Source organism: Oryctolagus cuniculus, chromosome Y (assembly GCF_051225735.1).
Source record: "Oryctolagus cuniculus isolate XC-2025 breed Fujian yellow rabbit chromosome Y, ASM5122573v1, whole genome shotgun sequence".
NCBI lineage: Eukaryota > Metazoa > Chordata > Mammalia > Lagomorpha > Leporidae > Oryctolagus > Oryctolagus cuniculus.
The window spans coordinates 26013633-26036036 of record NC_142889.1 but is presented as its reverse complement, the minus strand read 5'-3'; positions in this window follow the sequence as shown (position 1 = coordinate 26036036).

Genomic DNA, 22404 nt, shown 5'->3' with positions numbered 1-22404 from the left:
TCAAATGAAGAGCTAAAGATATTTGCATACACACATACAAACACACAAAGCACACACAAATAAAATGTTAATGTAAGAGAAAAGCATGGGTCTGCGCTGCGGCTCACTAGGTTAATCCTCTGCCTTGCGGTGCCGACACACCAGTTTCTAGTCCCGGTCGGGCCTCTGGATTCTGTCCCGGTTGACCCTCTTCCAGGCCAGCCAGCTCTCTGCTGTGGCCAGGGAGTGCAGTGGAGGATGGCCCAAGTGCTTGGGCCCTGCACCCCATGGGAGACCAGGATAAGTACCTGGCTCCTGCCATTGGATCAGTGCGGTGTGCCAGCTGCAGTGCGTTGGCCGCAGCGGCCATTGGAGGGTGAACCAACGGCAAGGAAAGACATTTCTCTCTGTCTCTCTCACTGTTCACTCTGCCTGTAAAAAAAAGACAAAAGCATGAAAATCCAACAAATGCAGGAAAATTATTGGAATTGGAGGACAAATGTTTAGTATAATAAATCAGACACAGAATGAATGATACCATACGTTATCTGTTAGGTGGGATAAAAATTTTTAAAAAATTATGCCTGAATATGTCAATTGTGCTGCACATACTGTATTTTTAAACCATTTTAAAAGCATGCATCTAATAAATTGATAGAAATTATTTAATAGTAGTTTTAATGACTTTATGACTTCTTTAAATTTACTTCATATCAGTAAAGTTGAATATTGCTGTTATTTTTCCTTCATGATTAAGTGATGTTTTTACTCATTTTTGTGTTATTTTTTCTTGGTAATGTCAACTTGTATTTCTCATTTTTGTATATTTTGAATATATTTTACATTTTTTATTTAGTAAATATAAATTTCCAAAGTACAGTTTATGGATTACATTGGCTCCCTCCCCCCAAATTTTCCTCCCACTTGCACCCCTCCCATTTCCTGCTCCCTCTCCCATTCCATTCACATCAAGAATCATTTTCTTTCATTCTTTCTTTCTTTCTTTTTTTTTTTTTTTGAAGGGCAGAGTGGATAGTGAGAGAGAGAGAGAGAGAGAAAGGTCTTCCTTTTTGCTGTTGGTTCACCCTCTAATGGGCGCCGTGGCCAGCGCGCAATAGCCAGCGCACCACACTGATCTGAAGGCAGGAGCCAGGTGCTTCTCCTGGTCTCCCATGGGGTGCAGGGCCCAAGGACTTAGGCCATCCTCCACTGCATTCCCTGGCCACAGCAGATAGCTGAACTGGAAGAGGGGCAACCGGGACAGAATCTGGCATGCTGACCGGGACTAGAACTCAGTGTGCCAGCGCCGCTAGGTGGAGGATTAGCCTATTGAGCCGTGGCACCAGTCTAAGATTCATTTTCAATTATTTTTATATACAGAAGATCAATTTAGTATATATTAAGTAAAGATTTCATCACTTTGCACCCACAGAGAAACACAAAATATAAAAATACTGTTTCAGTACTGGTTATAGCATTACTTCACATTGCACAACACATTAAGGACAGAGCTCACATGAGAAGTAAGTACACAGTGACTCCTGTTGTTGACTTAACAATTTGACTCTTGTTTATGGCGTCAGGAATCTCCCTAGAATTTAGTCATGAGTTGCCAAGGCTATGGAAGACTTTTGGGTTCAACAACTTTGATCTTATTCTGACAGGGTCATAGTCAAAGTGGAATTTCTCTCCTCCCTTCAGAGAAAGGTACCTCCTTCTTTGATGACCCATTCTTTCCACTGGGATCTCACTTGCAGAGATCTTTCATTTAGGTCTTCTTTTTATTTTCCCCAGAGTGTCTTGGCTTTCCATGCCTAAAATACTCTCAAGGGCTCTTCAGCCAAATCTGAATGACTTAAGGGCTGATTCTGAGGCCAGAGTGCAATTTAGGACATCTGCCATTCTGTGAGTCTGCTGTGCATCCCAATTCCCATGTTGGATCATTCTCTCCCTTTTTGATTCTATCAGTTAGTATTAGCAGACACTAGCCTTGTTTGTGTGATCCCTTTGACTTTTAGACATATCAGTGTGATCAATTGTGAACTGAAGTTGATCACTTGGACTAGTGAGATGGCATTGGTACATGCAACACTGATGGGATTGTATTGGAATCCCCTGGCACATTTCTAACTCCACCCTTTGGGGCAAGTCTGATTGAGCATGTCCCAAATTGTACATCTCCCCCCTCTCTTATTCCCACTCTTATATTTAACAGGGATCACTTTTGAGTTGAATTTCAACACCTAAGAATAAATGTGTGTTAATTACAGAGTTCAACAAATAGTACTAAAACAAAAAAAATACTAATAGGGATAATGTATTACATTATACATCAACAGTGATGACAAGAGCTGATCAAGTCACTGTTTCTCATAGTGTCCATTTCACTTCAACAGGTTTCCCCTTTGGTGCTCAGTTACTTGTTGCCGATCAGGGAGAACATATGATATTTGTCCCTTTGGGACTGGCTTAATTCACTCAGCATGATGTGTTCCAGATTCCCCCATTTTGTTGCAAATGCCCGCTTTAAATTGTTTTTAACTGTTGTATAGTATTCTATAGAGTACCTGTCCCATAATTCCTTAATCCAGTCTACTGTTGATGGGCATTTGGGTTGGTTCCAGGTCTTAGCTATTGTGAATTGAGCTGCAATAAACATTAATGTGCAGACAGCTTGTTTGTTTGCCAATTTCATTTCCTTTGGGTAAATTCCAAGGAGTGGGATGGCTGGGTTGTATGGTAGGGTTATATTCAGGTTTCTGAGGAATCTCCAGACTGACTTCCATAGTGGCTTAACCAGTTTGCATTCCCACCAACAGTGGGTTAGTGTCCCTTTTTCCCCACCTCCTCTCCAGCATCTATTGTTGGTAGATTTCTGAATGTGAGCCATTCTAACTGGGGTGAGGTGAAACCTCGTTGTGGTTTTGATTTGCGTTTCCCTGATTGCTAGTTATCTTGAACATTTTTTCATGTGCCTGTTGGCCATTTGGATTTCCTCTTTTGAAAAATGTCTATTGAGGTCCTTGGACCATCTCTTGAGTGGGTTGTTTGTTTTGTTTTTGTGGAGTTTCTTGATCTCTTTGTAGATTCTTGTTATCAACCCTTTATTTGTTGCATAGTTTGAAAATATTTTTTCCCATTCTGTCAGTTGCCTCTTCACTCTCCTGACTGTTTCTTTTGCAGTACAGAAACTTCTCAATTTGATGCAATCCCAAATGTTAATTTTGGCTTTGACTGCCTGTGCTTCTGGTTTCTTTTCCAAGAAATCTTTGCCTGTGCCGATATCTTGCAGGGTTTCTCTGATGTTCTCTAATAATTTGATGGTGTCTGGTCATAGATTTAAGTCTTTAATCTATGTTGAGTGGATTTTTGTGTAAGGTGAAAGGTAGGGTTCTTGCTTCATGCTTCTGCACATGGAAATCCAATTTTCCCAACACCATTTATTGAATAGACTGTCCTTATTCCAGGGATTGGACTTGGATCCTTGATCATTTAGATGTTAAAGTGTCATCTTTCAGCAGTTTATGCACAAAATAATTTTGTGGAATTTGAAATGCAAATAATTATGCATTGCATATTTTTGTAATCTCTTAATTACCACAGATTAGAATAAAACCTATGGTATTTGTCTATTCAGGACTGGGTTATTTAACTATGTATAATGTTTTCTAGTAGCATCCATTTTGTTAAGACGGGGTCACATTCTTTTTATGGCTGAATAATATTCTATAGTGTATACACACCATATTTTCTTTATCTAGTCATGAATTGATGAGCATCTGGGTTAATTCCATATCTTAGCTATTGTGAATTAAGCTGCAACAAACTTAGAGGTAGAGATAATTCTTTCATGTGCTGTTTTCATTTTTGGGGGGTAAATGCTCAGGAGTAGGCAGACCAGATAATTTAGTAGATCTACTTTCAGTTTTCTGCAGAATTTTCATTGCATTTTCCACAATGGTTGTTCTAGTCCACATTTCCTTGAACAGTGGATTACAGTTTCTTTTCCTCACATCCTTACCACCAATTAATTTTTTTTTTTTGTATGAGAGACATTCTAACTGGGATGAAGTTAAGCCTCATTGGGGTTTTTCTTTGTATTTCCCTGTTGGCTACCAATCTTGAGCATGGTTTTCTTTATCTTTTGACCAATGGAATTTTCTATTTAGAGAAATGCTTGTTCAAGTGCTTTGAATATTTATTTACTTGATTGTTTTTTGTTGAGTTTCTTGAACTTTTTATAGATTATGGGTATCAATCCTTAGCAGTTTCATAGTTTCCAGATATGTTTTCCCATACTATCAATTGACTCCTCAATTTGTTAAATGTTTCCTTTGCAGTGAGTCTTAGTTTGATGTAATCCCATTTGTCTATTTTTGCTTTGATGTCTCTGTGCTTCTGATGTCTTTTACAATAATTAATTTTATATTCCAATGCTTTGCAAAGTTTCCCCAGAATTCTCCTCTAGTTATTTGATGGTATCAGGTCATAGATTTATATTCTTGATCCATTTTGAGTTGATTTTTGCTTAAGGTCTACATACAGTCTTTTTTCATATTTCTGCAGGTGGAGGTTAAATTCCTCAACAGCACTGGTTCTATAGACTGTCCTTTCTTCAGGGATTGATTTTAGCCCTTATCAAAAAATAGTTGTCTACAGATGTGTGAATTGATTTCTGGGAGTTATATTCAGTTCCATTGGTCTGCAAATATATTTTATTGCCAGTAGCAGGCTCTTTTGAATATAACTGTAGGATGTCTTAAAATCTGGTGTTACAATGTTTCTGTCTTTATTTATTTATTTATTTATTTATTTATTTTTTGGTTAAGATTGTGTTATCTAATCAGGATCTCTTTTGTTTATATTTGAAATATAGCACCATTTTTTTTTCTAGGATCACATTGAATCTATAAACTGCTGTCAGTAGTATTTTAATTATGATGGTATTAATTCAACCCATCCACAGACAAGGAAATTGTGTTTCATTTTTTGTTTCCTGTTATTTCTTTAGACAAGTTTTGAAATTTTTATTTTAGGGCTCTTTCATCTGCTGCTTCCCAAGGTGTCAGAAAGCTGAACTCAAGACCAGAGCTTAAACTTGAATGAAGGCACCCTGATATGAGATGCAGAAATTCAAAAAGGCATCTTAACAACTATGGCAAATGCTTATGTTCCAATAACTTATATCTTTTTTTAACTTTTTAAAATTATTTTTCTTTCTTTGAAAAGTATACTTACAGAGAGGTAAAGACAGAGAGAAAGAAAAAAATGGGAAAGAGCGAGAGAGAATGAGCAAGAGAGTGGTCTTCTATTTGCTGGTTCACTCCCCAAATGGCTGCAATGGCCAGGACTGGGCTCAAATAAAGCCCAGTACCTTTTACTCAGCCTTCCACATGTGTTCAGTGGCCCAAGTACTTGGCTCATCTTTAGCTGTTTTCCCAGGCTCATTACCAGGTAGCTAAATGAAAGTGCACAGTCAAGATTCAAACTAGTGCCTGCAAAAATTCCAGCATCACAGGCAGCAGCCTTACCCACTAAACCATATTAGCTCAAGTGTCATTACTTTTATACCAATTGTTTTCATGCTGTTTAGAAATATTTTGCAGCATAGTATTGATTTAATTAAATATTATTTCCATTAATTGCCCATAGTATTTATTTAGTAACATGAATATATGACATTCTTGTTAATCCTATCAATGTGGATAAATGCATTAACATATTTTCTACTTTGATTCCTGGTGTAAAGTCTAATTGGTAATGGAATAATATGATAATATGACCATAAATCAATTGCAACATTTTCAATGTTTAAACTATATTAATGTACCCTAAATAATATTCTATATGATGTAATCCAGGTAAATCCCTAATACAATCATATGTTCTGCTTAAAAATATTAGGAAGTTGGTTATAATTCTTAAATTGTACACTTTAAAAGTATTGCTATGTTGGATTTTTATTATTTGAATTTTATCTCAATAAAATAAATTAAAAAAAACTGCCATCCCCTATTTCCAAAAATGGAGAGTGTTTTAGCTGTAAATGTGAAGGCTGTAATTTACAGAAATGTAAATTAACATAAGTGATCATTTAAATTATAAAACAAATTCAGTAAAGTTCTATTCATGATTTTTATCCACCTGGATAGATAATGAGAGATACACTCAGCCTTCAATTATGTGTGTGGTACAGCTGTCTTTCGTGGAGACTTCGTGTCCTTGTAGAATTCATTGGCATAGAATGTGACCTAAAAATAATTTCTTTTCAGGCACAAAAAGGCTGAAGTCTTGTATTTTGTGAAAGTGTGTGTGGACCTGGGGAATATTAAGTTAACTCTAACAAGCCAGGTAGAGAAAATAAAGGTCACATGTTTTCACTCATATATGTAATCTACAGTAGTTGATCTTAAAGAAGTTGAGGGTAGATTATTATTTACCAGGGGAAGAGAAACTTGGGCAGAGGGAAATAGGAAGACATGTCAAAGGCTGCAACATCACAGTTAGATAGGAGAAATGATTCTGGTGTTCTTTTGTACAGTAGGATGACCATAGTTAGTAATAATGAGTCACTATTATTATTAGGAGAGAGAACTTTTAATGTTCTCATCACAAAGAAATGACAAGTGTTTAAGACACCATGCTTACTAATCTCCTAATTTCATCATTACACAATCCATACTTGAATCAAAATATCACATTGTGTTCTATAACTGTGTAAAATTATGTCAAAATTAAAAAATAAATGCAAAAATAGAAAAGATACTTTTCAAAAACATAAAGATATGACATTTGTAGACCATAAGATACTTGTGAAAATGTTCATTTACCTTTATGAGTGAATCATTATATATTACAACCAGAACAAAAAAGAATCCAAAGAATATCTATAGATACATTATTCAGGCATGTTTAAATATATATATATATATGTATATATACATATATATATATATATATATATATAGAGAGAGAGAGAGAGAGAGAGAGAGAAAGAGAGAGAGAGAGAAAGATAATTTTGCTACCATACAAAATGCAAACTTCTTAAAAAATTCAAAGAATGTCCAGGTTAAAATTATATTTCCTATAATGGTGTCATCTTTGTGAGAAAAGTTTCCACATAATCACTCAGTTTATTTTTTCACATCTGTTAAATGAGTTTATCCTATTTTTTACCTAGAAACCTTTTATTTAAAGTATAAAAAATCATTCATTTCAAATTTAGAACCAGTAATCTTCTTACCCCCTAAACAGATCAATAAGCTAAATGGAGAGTGAATCAATAATAAAAACCAGCCCAATAAGAAAGTCCAGAAAGGACAGCCTCACTTCTGAATTGTATCTAACAATTAAAGAACTAATTCAAATTCTTCTCAAACTATTCAAAATAACTGAAATAGAGGGATTCCTCCCTAACTTCTTCCTTGAAGCCAATTTCACCTTAGTTCCTAAACAAGAAAAAAAGTTGCAATAGAGAAAGATAATTATAGGGGCTGGTACCATGGTGTATTGGGTAAACTGCCATCTGCAGTGCCGGCTTCCCACTTGGGCACTGATTTGAGTCCAGTCTGCTCCACTTCTCACCTAGCTCTCTTCTGTGGCCTGGGAAGGGAGTAGAAGATGGCCCAAGTCCTTGGGCCTCTGCAACTGCATGGGAGAACCAGAAGAATATCCTGTCCCCTGGCTTCGGATCAGTGCAGCTGTGGCCATTACAGACAATGTGGGGAGTGAATCAGGGAATGCAAGACCTCACTCTCTTTCTTTCTTTCTGTAACACCAACTTTCAAGTAAACAAATAAAAGCTTTTTATTTATAGAGAAAGGGAATTATAGGCCAATTTCCCTGATGAACATAGACTCAAATATCCTCAACACAATGTTAGTGGATCAAATCCAACAACACATTAGAAAGATCATTCCTCCCTTGTATTCAGGGATGGTTCAACATTCCTAAGTCAATAAATGTGATGCATCACATTAACAAATTGAACTACAAAGACCATATGATTATCTCAATAGATTCAGAGAAAGCTTTTGATAAAATACACATCCTTCGTTAATGAAAACCCTAAGGAAATTGGGTATAAAATGAATCACATCATTTTACCTTGGAAAGTGTGCAAAAGGTAAAGCTTATGAAAAATTTGATACAGAGAGGTGAACAAGGACCTCTATTGAGCATGTCTAGGCACAGGCATGGTCAGTGACAAGTGGACACCAATAAAGTCCTTAAGTCTATATTAGCACAAAGGTTGCTTAGTAAACAATTAAGGCCTGACTACAGAGACACACTGTGGAACTGAGATAGCTAGAATCTTCAGGATTTCAGGTCAGCTGATGAGTTAAGTAAAGCTCACAAATTCCAATAACTAGAAAAATGAGACATTGGATTTCCTATAGCAGCTCACAGCTGTGGCTAGGAGCTTCCTGTGGGTCTCCTACGTGGGTTCAGGGGCCCAAGATTTTGGGTCATCTTGTGCTTCTTTCCCATAGAAAATTAACAGGGAGCTGAATTGGAAGTGGAGCAAAAACTACTCAAACTGGTGCCTTTATGGAATTACAGAACTGCAGACTATGACTACTAGGCCACAGTGCCAGCCACAGATATTGTCCTGACTTCTCTGATTCTCCATTATTTTGATGGAGGTGTCTGAGACACTGGAGAGAAACAATCCCACAGGTGACTGTGGCAAGAGATTGTTGCACCAGCATGGGGATGTGAGCCTGATTCACTTCTATGCTCAGTCTTTACCCTAGGCTTTGGACCCACCTATAAATGTTTTCCAGAACTCTTGACCCCAGGTAGTACACACCTCTGGATTTGTTGGAAGATACAGGCATCCCACCATACCTAGGGGCAGATTCCCAAGTACAGAGACTTTAGAGGAGATATCAACAAGTGTTTTCTACATACACATGAAAATAAGTATAAAAATACAAGGAACATGAGGGGGAGACAATATGACTGCAAAAGGAACACAATACTATTTCAGTGTTAGACTGTGCAGATGAGATTGATGAAATGCCTGAAGAGGAAGTTTAAAAATGTAAGGCTCCTCAGAAACACACAGAAGGAATCACAAGAGTTAAAGAAACCTGTGAATGATTTGGGTAAGAAATTAGGCTAAGAAAAAAATTAAAGAAAAGTCAAACTGAAATATTATGAATAAAAAATTTAATAAGTAAAAAGAAACAGTGGAAAACTTGAAAAACAGACTCAGGTAGAATAAACAATGTCTGAGCTGGAAGAAAAAGGTTTTGAAATTGATAAAAAGAAAGGAAATTTTAAAATTTATAAAAATGCAAAAAAAGTGCCTCAGGATCTACAGGATACCATTAAAGACAAAATATACTGGTCCTATGCATTCCTGTAGGAGTGGAATAGCAGAATGACTTCGAGAACTTATTTGGTGATACAATAACAGGAAATTTTCCTAATTTTGTTAAATATATGGATATCCAAGTACAAGAACACATGGAACTGCAAAGAGTCACATTTAGAGATCTTTACCATGACACATTATATTCAAATTTTCAAAGGTAAAACACAAAGAAAACATCCTAAAATGTACAAGGGAAGTATCAGCTATCTTGTAACAGATCTCCAATTAGATTGACAATAAGACTCTCATCAGAAAACCAACAGGTTAGGAGAGATGGAGAGATATAGTCTACATCTTACACAAAATAAAACCTCAAAAGCCCAAAACACTGCATTGAGTTCTTATTTATAAAAGAAGATAAAATAAGCATCTTCTTAAAAAACTAGAAATTTGCCACCATTTGTCCAGCCTCTCAAGTGATACTTAAGTATTAACTACACAGAAAAACAAAGAAAGATGATCAGCATCCTGAAAGAACGGGAAGGCATAAATTTAATAGTCCAAAGGTTATCCAAAAGAAGCAATAGGAATATATATGGAAAAATGTCAGGACTAAGACATTACTTAGTAACAATGACAAAGCATGTAAGTAGACTAAACACTCCAATTTAATGTTACAGAGTGGCTGAATGGATTAAAATCAAGTCCAATCTCTATGCACTCTACAAGAAAAACATCTCACAAAGAAAAAAACAGATCAAAAGTGAAAGGATTGAAAAAGCTAGTACATGCAAATGTGAATCAAAAATGAGGCATACCTATGTTTTTAAGAGTTATTTTATTAATTTGAAAGGTGGAGTTACAGAGAGAGGTAGAGAGAGAGATAGAGGGGTCTTCCATCCAATGGTTCACTTCCCAAATGGCTACAATGACCAGAGTTTTGCCAGGAAAAGCCAGGATCCAAGAGCTTCTTCCAGATCTCCCATATGGGTGTAGGGCCCCAAGGACTTGGGTCATATTCTGCTTCTTTCCCAGACACAGTATCAGGGAGCTGAATCAGAAATGGAGGAGCCAGGGCTCCAAATGGTACCTAAATGAGATACCAGCTCTGCAGGCCAGGGCTTTAACTCTCAGTGCCACAGTGCTGGCCCCATACCTATCTGAATATTAGGCAAAATATACTTTAAGACAAATCTGTTAAAATAGACAAAGAAGATTATTATGTAATGATTAAGGGATCAATTCAACTGGGAGATTTGACTATAGTAAATGTAAATGAACAAAATATTAGACACCCCCAGTTAGTTAAAATAAAAATTAATGGATCTAAAGGGAGACATATATTCCAAAGCAATCATAATTAGTGATTTCAATACCCCACTTTCGTCAATAGACACATCACCAGACAATACAACCAAGAAAGCAATGAGGTTAATCTACACATTGATCCAAATGGATCTAATTCATATCTACAGAAGAATCCATTTCACAGAAGAAGAATACACAATCAGGGCATGGGACATTATCTGGAATAGATCACATGTTTGGGAAAAATTTTCAACAGATTAAAAAATTATACTATATATATTTTCTGACCACAGTTGAAATAAGCTGGTAATTAATTGTGATGGAATGAGGTGAAAAGTTCATGCCAAGCTGGCCACTGAGGTGAAAAGTCATGCCAAGATGGCTGCTGACAACAGAAACTGCCTGGCAACAGGCCGTGATTGGATGGCCTTGGAAACCACATGGCAACAGAGGAAACCACATAACAACAGAGCCTGATCGACGGCAGGCTGTGATTGGGTGGTTTCAGAAACTGCCTGGTGACAAGAGCCTGACTGGCAACAGGCTGTGATTGGATGGCTTTGGAAACTGCCTGGCAACAGGCTGTGATTGGTTGGGGCCTAGACCGCCCCTTGACTGGATTGGCTGGTCTGGGCTATATAAGCTGTTGTACTAACTCAAATAAACGAATCTGCAGGCTGCTCGCCTCAGGCCTGCTTTCACCTGACACCTGGAGTCTGTGTGGTGACTCCACGCCTCTTGCCCCCACCATGCTCCTCTCAGAAACGAATCCACTGCAACATTGTTGAGAAATCAAATGCAACAATTAATAACACAAAAATTCTAGAAAATATACAAAAACCTGGAGTCTGAACAACATGGTCCTAACTGAACAGTGTATCATAGAACTCAAAAGGAAAAAAAAAAAAAAAAAACAAAAAAACTTCCATGAACTAAACAAGAGATGTCAGCACATCAAATCAACATTTATGGGATATGGCAAAAACCATGTTATGAAGAAAGATTAAATAGCAATTAGTGCCTACATCATGAAATTTGCAATACATTTCCAAGACCTAGATGAACAAGAATAAACCAAACCCAAATTAAGAAATAATAAAAATTAGAGAAGAAATATATAACATTGAAGTCAAAAAAGATACAAAAAGATCAGTGAAATGAAGAGCTGACTTTTTTAAACAACAATAAAGTTAATTAACAGTTAGCTTAAATCACCAAAAAAGAGAAGACCCAAATTAATAAAATCAGAGATGGAAATGCAGATGTTACAACTGATGCCAGTGAAGTGAAAAGAATTGTTAGAAATTATTTTATTTAATTTTATCCCAGCAAATTGGATAATATATAAGAAATGGATAGATTTGTGGACACATAAGCTATACCAAAATTGAGTATGATGACACTGAAATTCTAAATAGACCAATAACCAAGATGGAAATTGAACCACTAATAAAGACATTCCCAAGAAAAAAGTGAAAGATTTAATGGCTTCGTAGCTGAATTCTAATAAACTTTTCATTAAACAATTTCAATGCTTTTAGAACTATTCAAAATAGTTGAAAGAGCGTGATTTATGTTTAACCCCTTTTACGAAGCCAGTGTCACCTTTATACTAAATCCCTAAAAAAGATACAACAAAGAGAACTACAAACTGATATTCCTGAAGAACACTGATGCAAGGATCCTAAACAAGGTACTAGCTAAAGAAATCCAACAACACACCAAAAAGATTACACCAAGACCTGGTGGGATTTATCTCAGGAATGCAGAGATGGTGCACCATATGCAACTATTAAATGTTATACATAACATTAACAAATTGATGAGTGAAATCCAAAAGATTATCTCAATAAGTGCAGAGAAAACATCCTGTCATGATAAAAACATTAAGCAAAATCAGTATAGAAAGACTATACAAAACATAATCAAGTCAATATGTGAAAAACTTACAGGCAGCATCATATTGAATAAGGAAAATTGGGAAGCATATCCACTAAGATGTTGAAGTAGAAATAAGCACACTTTCATCATTGCTATTCAATAAAGTTCTCAAAGATTTAGCAAGAGTCATTCAGCAAGAGAAAGAAATGTAAAATGGTACAAATTGGAAAGAAGAAACTCAAATTATCTGTTTGTGGATGACATCATCTTATATTTATTGGAACCAAAGACTTCATTAAGAAAGTCTTGGAACTCACAAGAGAGTTTGTCAAAGTTGTAACTTATAAAAATCAACACAAATAGTATTTGTATATACAAACAATGCCGTGGCTTAGAAATAACACTAACCAAAACTCTTCCATGCCTTAAAATAAGTTTACAAAGGATGTGAATGATATTTAAAATAAAATTTACAAAACATTAAGTAAATAAATTGAGTAAAACACACAAAAAGTGGTACATTTTCGTGGTTTGGAAGAATCAATGTAATCACAATGTCCATACTATGAAAAGCGATCAAAGTTATTCCAATCAAAATACCATCCTCCTCAGATCTAGATAAAAGCAATGTTAAAATTGATATGGAAACATGAATGATCCCAAATAGCAAAGAAAGGCCTTGTTTCATTATCGGTGTGAAAATATCCAATTTTCCCATCCCTTTTTGTTGAGAAGGATGTCCTTTCTACAGACAGTGATTTTAGCTCATTCATCAAAAATTCATTGTAGATGCATGTACTAATTTGGGGGATTTCTATTGTGTTTAATTGGTCTTCATGTATATTTTTGTGCTGTGCTAGTAGTAGGCTGTTTTGATTATAACAGCCATGTGGTGTGTCTTGAAGTCTGATATGGTGATGCCTCCAGCTTTGTTTTTGTTGTTTAAGAATCCCTTAAAATCAAGACTCTTCTTTTACATCTTATACAAAAATTAATTCACAATAAATCAAGGATGTAAATCTGTAACCTGATACCATCACATTAGAGTATACTTAAATTATTTATGGTAAATTTTAATATCTGATATATGATATATCATGGTTTCTTGTATATTAGAATTTTTGTTTAATATTCCCTACATTGCCTATTTTGATATTTGTTTTTATAAGTAATGACAATAAATACAGCCAAGCAATCAAGTTAATTCAAATATTTCAATTTGTAGTTATTTATACCATTGATAAAGTACAGACTTTATTAAAACTAATACTGACAAAAATAACACACATATAGTTAAAGGGTGCTCATTCCCTCTACACAATAAGGTAAAAATATAGAAGGAGAAAAACAGAATGATTGGTCTATTTCGGGGCAGATTTTGTCTTAGCAGTTAAGATGCCCATAACCCATATCAGAGTATCTGAGTTGCATACTGGATTAAGCCTGTCAGTCCAGCTTCCTTGTCATGCAACCCTGTGAGAAAGTCTTGGAGATTCATATGGTTTGGTTCATGCCACCTTGATTCAGGGTTTCAGTTGGCCCTAGCCTGAAGCTGTTATAGAAATCTGGGGAGAGACCCAAGGGATGTGAGAACTCTGTCAGTCTCATGGGATCTCATCAATTAATTAAATCATTATTTAAAATGAACAGCCTTACTATGAATAAAAGTTTATAAATACAATGTAAAATTAAAATTCACTGGGGAAGAGGCGGATTGCTCTGTATATTCAGTTGAGAAAATTGGATGGGTATTTGACAATCATTCAACTCTGGTTCACATATAATATTATATTTGAATTTTGATGTGAACAGTCATAATTGTTCCCAAGTGGCAGCTGCTAAGGATTATCAAACTGCCATGTTAATTGAGGATGGGTTTGCGTATACCTTTGGCCTGAATTTTTTTTTTATCCATTAAGAATTATTCTTCCACTTTTCAAGATTTATGTACCCAAATACATAAATTTCCATTTTAAAACAATAAGATGACTATTTTATATAAACCTATATGAACAAAAAAGTTGCAATGTTGAGAAGGCAACTTATTTTAGCCATTTAACCTTACCTTCAATGTTGTGTGTGTGTGTGTGTGTGTGTGTGTGTGTTATTTTTCATAGGAGCAATTAAGCATAATGAAAATTACCAACAGTTAGGAATAAAATGGAAGGCACATATGAAATAAGGCAGTTGAGAAATTAGCCACCAAACCACTCAACATCTAATCAATTATAAAGGAGAGAGCCAGACTTGGGAATTTTGAAATTGAAAAAGTTTTAAGGTAATCTTTAAGAAGAATAAAATATATGAATACAAAATGGGCAATGCAAGGGAAGGGCCAGAAACGGGGATGAGAAAAACTTTACACTATGGTGATAAATGGTGGGCAACTGAGAAAGAAATCATTCATTACTATGTGTAAAAGGTAAATTAGGTTCTTGAAAGAGATATTTATTTTTGTGTGTTGAAAACTAATTTCTAGATCCTAATGGAGAAAAGTGTGTAACTGCTCTTTATCTGGTCTTTGCTCTTTATCCAATTGCCATTACTCTGTCTTTGGTTGCTGCAAGTTGATGCAAGGGGCAATTAGCTGCGCTACCATAATAAGATTACTTGTGGCCTATCAGTGCAAAAGGTGGCCACTAGTATGCAATTTTTAATGAAAAACATGATTTTAATAATGTTTCTCTTGTTCAGAAAATACCTGAATGTCACTTTTCTGCTGCACTCTGTACATGTCAAGTGGAAAAAGTTGAATGGGTGCAAATTCAGGAGTTTTGTCCTTTGGTGTTCATCTGTAAGTCAGGATTCACTAAATGTAGATTAACTCTATTTTGCATGTGGTTAAGTATGACCTATGTTTTTTGTTCATTTTATATTTTATGCTTTCAATTAAAATAATTAAACTAATCATAATTATTGGCTGTAGCATAATCATCATTGATTTACATGTAGTTTTCTACATTATACACTTATATACTTTAAAAAATAATTTTAGACATGAACTCTCTATACAGGTTTGCTGTTTATATATAACTGGCATATTTAAGCTTGCATTTGTGTAGTCTCTTATCTGAAAGCAAGTTATAGTACCATGCAGTAAAATAAACTAGAATTTGGTTGACTCAACAAAATTTCAAATCAGATATAATATGGTTTCATTCTGAAATAATTAAATAGAAAATACTTGAAAGTGATTAATGAGTAATTTGCATATATACATTTTATACTTTTTCAAAATATTTTATTTGAATAATACATGCCTAGTTTGACAGTTTTGACACTCAAATTCATAGTTGTTCCCAAATGTTCAACTTTTATAGAATATATTTTCTTTACAGAGTAATATTTTATTTTTATAGATAATAGTTTAATATTTAATGATCAAAATATATTTGGGTACAGATATAGGTCTTCACACAAATAAAACTGATACCTGGATGAATATAGCTCTTATTACAAGTGGTCATGGACATTAATTCTAGAGATTGACTAACTTTTAAAGTGATTGAGGATTCAAAATTAACTGCAACAAAAAGTGCTTTTGCCAATGTAAGAGAGATGATAACCTCTTGAGTATATCCATCCTTAAAGTAGTTGACAATGTCAAACATCAATTTGCCTCATCCTATCTTCCATGTATAATGATTAGTAAGTTATTTTTGACATCACTTGTAGGTCATATTTCAGTATCCCTGAAATTGTAAACATATATGTTATCTTAGAATTGATTTTTTTTCCTGAGTATGAGGTGATTTGTAACATAGTAGGCTGTAATTTTAGTTAACATTTAGTTTATTTGCCATTATAATACCAAATCACATACATTTGCTATATTTAAGATTTTGCTAACAATATTTGAAGTTATATAATGTTATAAATCTATCTGAAAGGGAGTTCAATCATTGGAGAAGCAGCAGGCCACTTTCTCACAATGCTATGCATATCAGATAAACACATGTGATGAAATGGAAGGCTAATGGATTAGTTACTAAATATTAGAATACTTAATTTCAATTGAAATTAAATAAAAAATAAAGTAAGCTATTTTTTTCTCTTGGGCTACAAGATTATTGAGGAACTATTATAGGAGATAATTTATGATAAGATACACTTATTTGTTGAATTTTTGTTATTGGTTTATTTTTATAGGAGAATGTATTCTCAAATTATTGATTTTTGTTTGTTCATGATAGCATAGATGGAGTTATATTTGAAAATGAAAAAAGTTAAAATTATTGCCAAGAAAACTGCTAATAAACTTAAGATAAATCAGAACAACTTCTCATCTCCAGATCTGGGCCCATATGTATCAAAATGTACTCTTTTTCCCCACAAAGCAAAATGTGTAGGTAATTGCTCTCACTTTTTCTTATTAATTCTGAAAATGTTTCACAGCTAAGTTGTTGAATTACTCAAAAAATGTTAATCGCTCATAAGCCATTAGAAGGTTTTAATTCTTCCCAATTAGTTTTTAATGAAGAGAATAATTTTAAATTTTTCTTCCTTGAATTCTTATGAGTGGAAAATAACATTAATCTCATTTAACAATTATGTATTTAACATTATTATCATTTCAATTGTAAATTAAACATAATTTAAACATAAATTAAACATATATTCTAAATATATTGGTATTAAAATCTTGTATTTAGATATTTTTACCTTGTAGATGAACAGTGATGGGAAAAAGAAATTGTGGAAGTTTGTAGACTACGTGGCACAGAATAATTTTACATCTAAGGACCTTTATTTGTGATGCTACACACTGTTACATTATTAACACCTCACCTGGGATAATAACTGAAAATGAAAAGAAATATGGTTACTTAGTTGTATTACATTACCTTCACAGATATTATCCTAATTGCTAGACTCTTAAAAGTTCCCATGTGGTGGAAGGAGATGAAGCTCTTTATTTTATGTATACAAACAAATTTAAGAAATTCAAGAAACTGACAAAAAATCAAGTTAAACTAAACAGTAGAACAAATTTTTCTACTTGTTAGTTACTTAAAGAAATTGCTCTTGGTTCACCTGAACATTTTTCTTGCAGCTCATTTCTGTGTGATGTGACATGAAATCAGTGGATGGAAAGAAATTTTCTTTAATAAATGTGTTCTTTTTTGTTAGAAATTTGTAAGGACATTGTGTTATCTGATAATAGTTCTACTATTTTATTTCATTGAACTTTTTTTTTTCTTTCAGAATATTTTCATAGTAGGCTGAGAACCTCATGGATAGAGTTACAGTTAATAGAAAATACTTGGGCTGTTGAGTATATTTTATGTTTTTGAGAAATTAGAACTTGATGCTACACTCAGTTTTTCATGGGTTGAAATTTATGATTAAGGATACTGGAAAATACCAATATTTAGGAGTTAAAATCGTTGCTAAAATGGGATGGTAGTATTTTTCTTTGTTGCTCTTTCATGTAATATTTTAAAATTAAGTATACCTGAACACATTGTGTTTTATAAATTTTATTCCTCTATATTTTATGCAATTTCCTTTGCAATATTTTTCAAATCAATAATGTAAATTATTGATTTGAAATCTTTACTTAATGCATACTAAACTGATCCTCTGTAAAAAAAAAAAAAAAAAAAAAAAAAGAAAAGAAAAGAAACTATCAACTCCCAACTTGACTCTCACTGGGATTAAACATGACAATAGGTCTGATCTGATTTCATCATCATTTAAAAAAAATCATCTATTATTTTTCACTTTATGTTTCTGTGTGGGAGCAAACTGTTGAAATCCTTACTTAATGTATACTAAGCTGATCTTCTGTATATTAAGATAATCGAAAATGAATCTTGATGTGAATGGAAGGGGAGAGGGAGTGGGAAAGGGGAGGGTTGTGGGTGGGAGGGACGGTATGGGGGGAAGCCATAGTAATCCATTATTCGTACTTTGGAAACGTATATTCATTAAATAAAAGTTAAAAAAAAATAATGTAAATTAGAGTACAATAGCATTTTATTGTTTAACCATTTTATCCCATTAAGGCTTCCATTTATTTAGATTTCCACTGAAAATCTCAGTACATTCTGACATTTTAGATTAATTCTGTACTGATGAAGATGATCTAATATATTAATAACATTTACTACATAGTAAATTAATGTATATTTTGCTATTTAATGTGCAATGGACAAATCATAAAATTGCCATGAGTATTAACAATGGCACTACTGAAAATAAGGTTTAAACAGAGGCTTGATTTAAAATAGATAATACAGATGATTACTTACAGTGAAGGTGCAGAAAAATGTTCTTATCACTCATGTAAAAGTTAGCTCTTTTAAGAATTACATTTAACTATTCAGATTAGATTTACCATGTCCATTTCTCACTACTTTTATAATTGAACTGAGTGAATTGACAAGGAAGTTTTGGCAACTACTTGTCATAAGTTCTTTCTTGCCTATTTTCCCTCAATACAAAATAGCAGAAGTAAAAGAAATATAGTAAAAATTGTACCAAGATTTATGGCAGATATATTTATACACTTTGACAGGCAAAATGCCATGTTTTAATTTTTGGATATCTTTATTTGTTGATGTGTTATTGCATATTTGGTCATATTCATTTAACCATTATTTTTATTTTAGCCAAAACCATATATCAGGGATCAAAATATAGAAATAAATAAATATGTTTTTAAGAACTTTACAATGTAGTGGAGAAACAAACACATAAACATATGTAATTCAACATAGTAATCCTCTAAAAAGTAGACACTTTTACTATGATGTAATAGGCTAAGAAAAGCCTTTTCCTAGTTTTGGGTGCTCTCATCATGAAGAAGTGTGGGGTTTTGTCAAATTTTTGTGTTTACTGAGATGATTATATCCTTATTGTTATTTTTCTATTTTTTTATTACATTGAATGATTTTCATTGGTTTAATTATCTTTTCATTCAAAAGTTATTCCACTTTGTTATATATAAAGTATCTTTTTAGGTGTTAGTGAATTGTTTGTTCACATTATTGCTGAGGTTTACTCACCTATAAAAATAGGGAATATTGTATTGGTTTTCCTGAAGGTATTGTTTGATTTTAGTATGAGGATAATGCTGGCCTCACTGAATGAGTGGAGTTCTTCCCATCTATTTTTTGAAAAGTTTGCAAATAATTGGAGTTAATGTTTTCAACACAGACATGTTATCCTTTAGGAAGGTGGAAAAAACAGTTACAATGAAATATATATTATTACAGTTTGTTTTCTTACATTGTGCTATTACTGGTGCATTTTATGTTTTTGTGTTAATATTTGCTATCATCAAGTACCCCTTCATATTACCCTGAAGTACTTTTAGCAATTCTTGTAAGATAGATTTACTGATGACAAATTCTCTCAATTTTATTAAATCTATAAATGTCTTAATGTATGCATTAATTTCTTAAAGATTTATTTATTTCTTTGAAGGGCAGAGTTACAGAGAGGCAGAGGGAGAGGGAGAGGGGGAGAGAGAGAGAGAGAGAGAGAGAGAGAGAGAGAGAGAGAGAGAGCTAGATCTTCCATCTGCTGGTTTATTCCCCCAAATGGCTGCAATGGCTGAAGCTGGGCTGATCCTAACCAGGAGCCAGCAGCTTCTTCTGGGTTTCCCATGTGAGTGCAGGGCCCCAAGGACTTGGGCCATCTTCTACTGCTTTCCCAGGTCCTAGAAGAAAGCTAGATAGGAAATGGAGCAGCCAGGACTCGAACTGGCAACCATATGGGATGCCAGAATTGCAGGCAGCATCTTTACCAACTATGCCACAATGCTGGCTCCTCAAACATTCTATTTCTGTCACTTTTCCTTTCTAGGGCATGCATGCGTATCTTGGTATACTTGATTAGTTTGCAAAGATCCCCTTAGCCTTGTATATTTTCATTTATTCATTTTTAATTTTTCCAGAGAATGTGTAACCTGAAATGCCCTTTAGTTTGTCTTTTCATTGATATTCTGAGCAGCATGGAGACATTAACCTCATACTTTATTATTATCTTTAGATAATATTTCTTTTGTTCTTTGTGAATGGTTTAAATAACTGATTTAACCTCTTTGTCTAGGAAGTCTATCTTGACTTCCTCAGGGATAGCTTCCATACGTTTTTCTGTATGGATGTCATACTTGCATCTTTCATTATTTTCTGTCATCTCTGCATCTTGTATAGTATTTCTGTTCAAAACTGGACATTGATATAATGAAAATGAGGATTCAGATTCTCTCTCATGCTTTTGTGTGTATATGAGGGGTTTATTCTTTGGTTAGTGACTAATGACTTTTCAGAACTAATTCTATAGCCTGTTTTTATGTATGACCATTGAAGTTTATGTTTGGGTCAACTAAGTCCCTTACATATTTGGAACCAGTGAATTGACTAGCCTTTGACTATTGGATTGTGGAATCACTCTTATGTCTCATTCACCCTTGATATTAGAGCCTCAAAATATGAGTTTGGTGTGGCTACAAAAATGCACTCCCTACCAACTTCACATTCCTCAGCTTTTCTTTTTAAATTTATTTTTTTGTCCACTGCACATTTTCTCCAAATGTTATCATTTCTGGTAGCCTCAGTGTTGAAAGTATTGCTGCTTCTAATTCTCAATAAATTGATTGATTTAGGCCAAATAATGACAGGCCCTCCTCCTGTGATTTCCAGGAAAGAGGAAGGCTGGTTAAATAATGGAAGCTCTTTGTTAATGTTGCTGCCCAACTGTCCTTTTTCCTCTGGTGTCTGCACAACTGCTCAGTTTGACTGTGAATATGAACTTGCTGGTTTTTAATAGAAGTTCAGTATTCAAAATAAATTATTTTGGACTTTGCAATTTTTTAGATTTTGAAATAGTTATAGATTTCATAATTAGAAATCATGGAGATGGGGCTCAAGTCCAAACATGAAACTCATAGCCTGAATCTAAGTTTATACAATATTTTTAATGTGCCTGCATTTTGGCCATAACTCTTCACAAGAGGTCATGTGTGAGATTTTCCTCTTGTGATGAGCACACAGCAAGTTTCAGACTTTGGAACTTAGGAGTTTTGGTGGATAAATGAAGCAAATTTTATACTACCAAGCAGGAGAGGAGAGGAAGATCTGAATAGTAAAGTATCCATTGCCCCAAATCTCACTACTTTCAACAAAATTCTCCCACTCTTCTTGAGTAAGCATTCCCTTAGTTATTGCAAGCCTTTAAGTAATTTCCAGATTTTTGGAAAGATATACATTGACAACTTTTGAGAGTATTCTTATTGATTTTATAGAGGAAATGATTTTTCAAAGAAAATTTAGATTGTCATTTCCAGTGATTCCATCTCTTGCTCATTTTTAAAACTGTATTTTGTAGTTAATTTTTTGGTTTCACTTGAATCCATTACTCCCATTCCTTCTATCATTTTTATTTTTTTTTCTTTTCTTTCTAGTTACCATTTTTGTCCTTTACTCAGGGGCATTTTTTATGGACATTAATAACACTTAGAATCAATGTTTACTTTTAAACTAAAAAAAATTTTTAAGGCATTTTTAAAAGTATTCTCAGATAATAAATTTTGTTTTATGTTGAAAAATGCCTGAGTGTGTGTTTGTGTGTGTGTGTGGCTTTGTGTCCTTGTGGAGATTTGACTTTTCCTTCTACTTATTAGTTTGAAATGTATTTCTCTAATAATGGGAAACTGTGAGCAAATAAGACATTCTGCTAGACTTCTAGACTTAAATGATCTCATGTTGGCCATTTGATAATTTCAGTTAGAGAAGACATTTTATTTACTCTGTTTTTTAAAGACTGATTTATTTATTTGAAAGTCAGAATTACACACAGAGAGGAGGAACGGCAGAAAGAGAGAGTGAGCTTTTCCATCTGCTGGTTTAGATCCCAGTTGGCCTCAATGGTCAGAGCTATGCCAATCCAAAGCCAGGTGCCAGGAG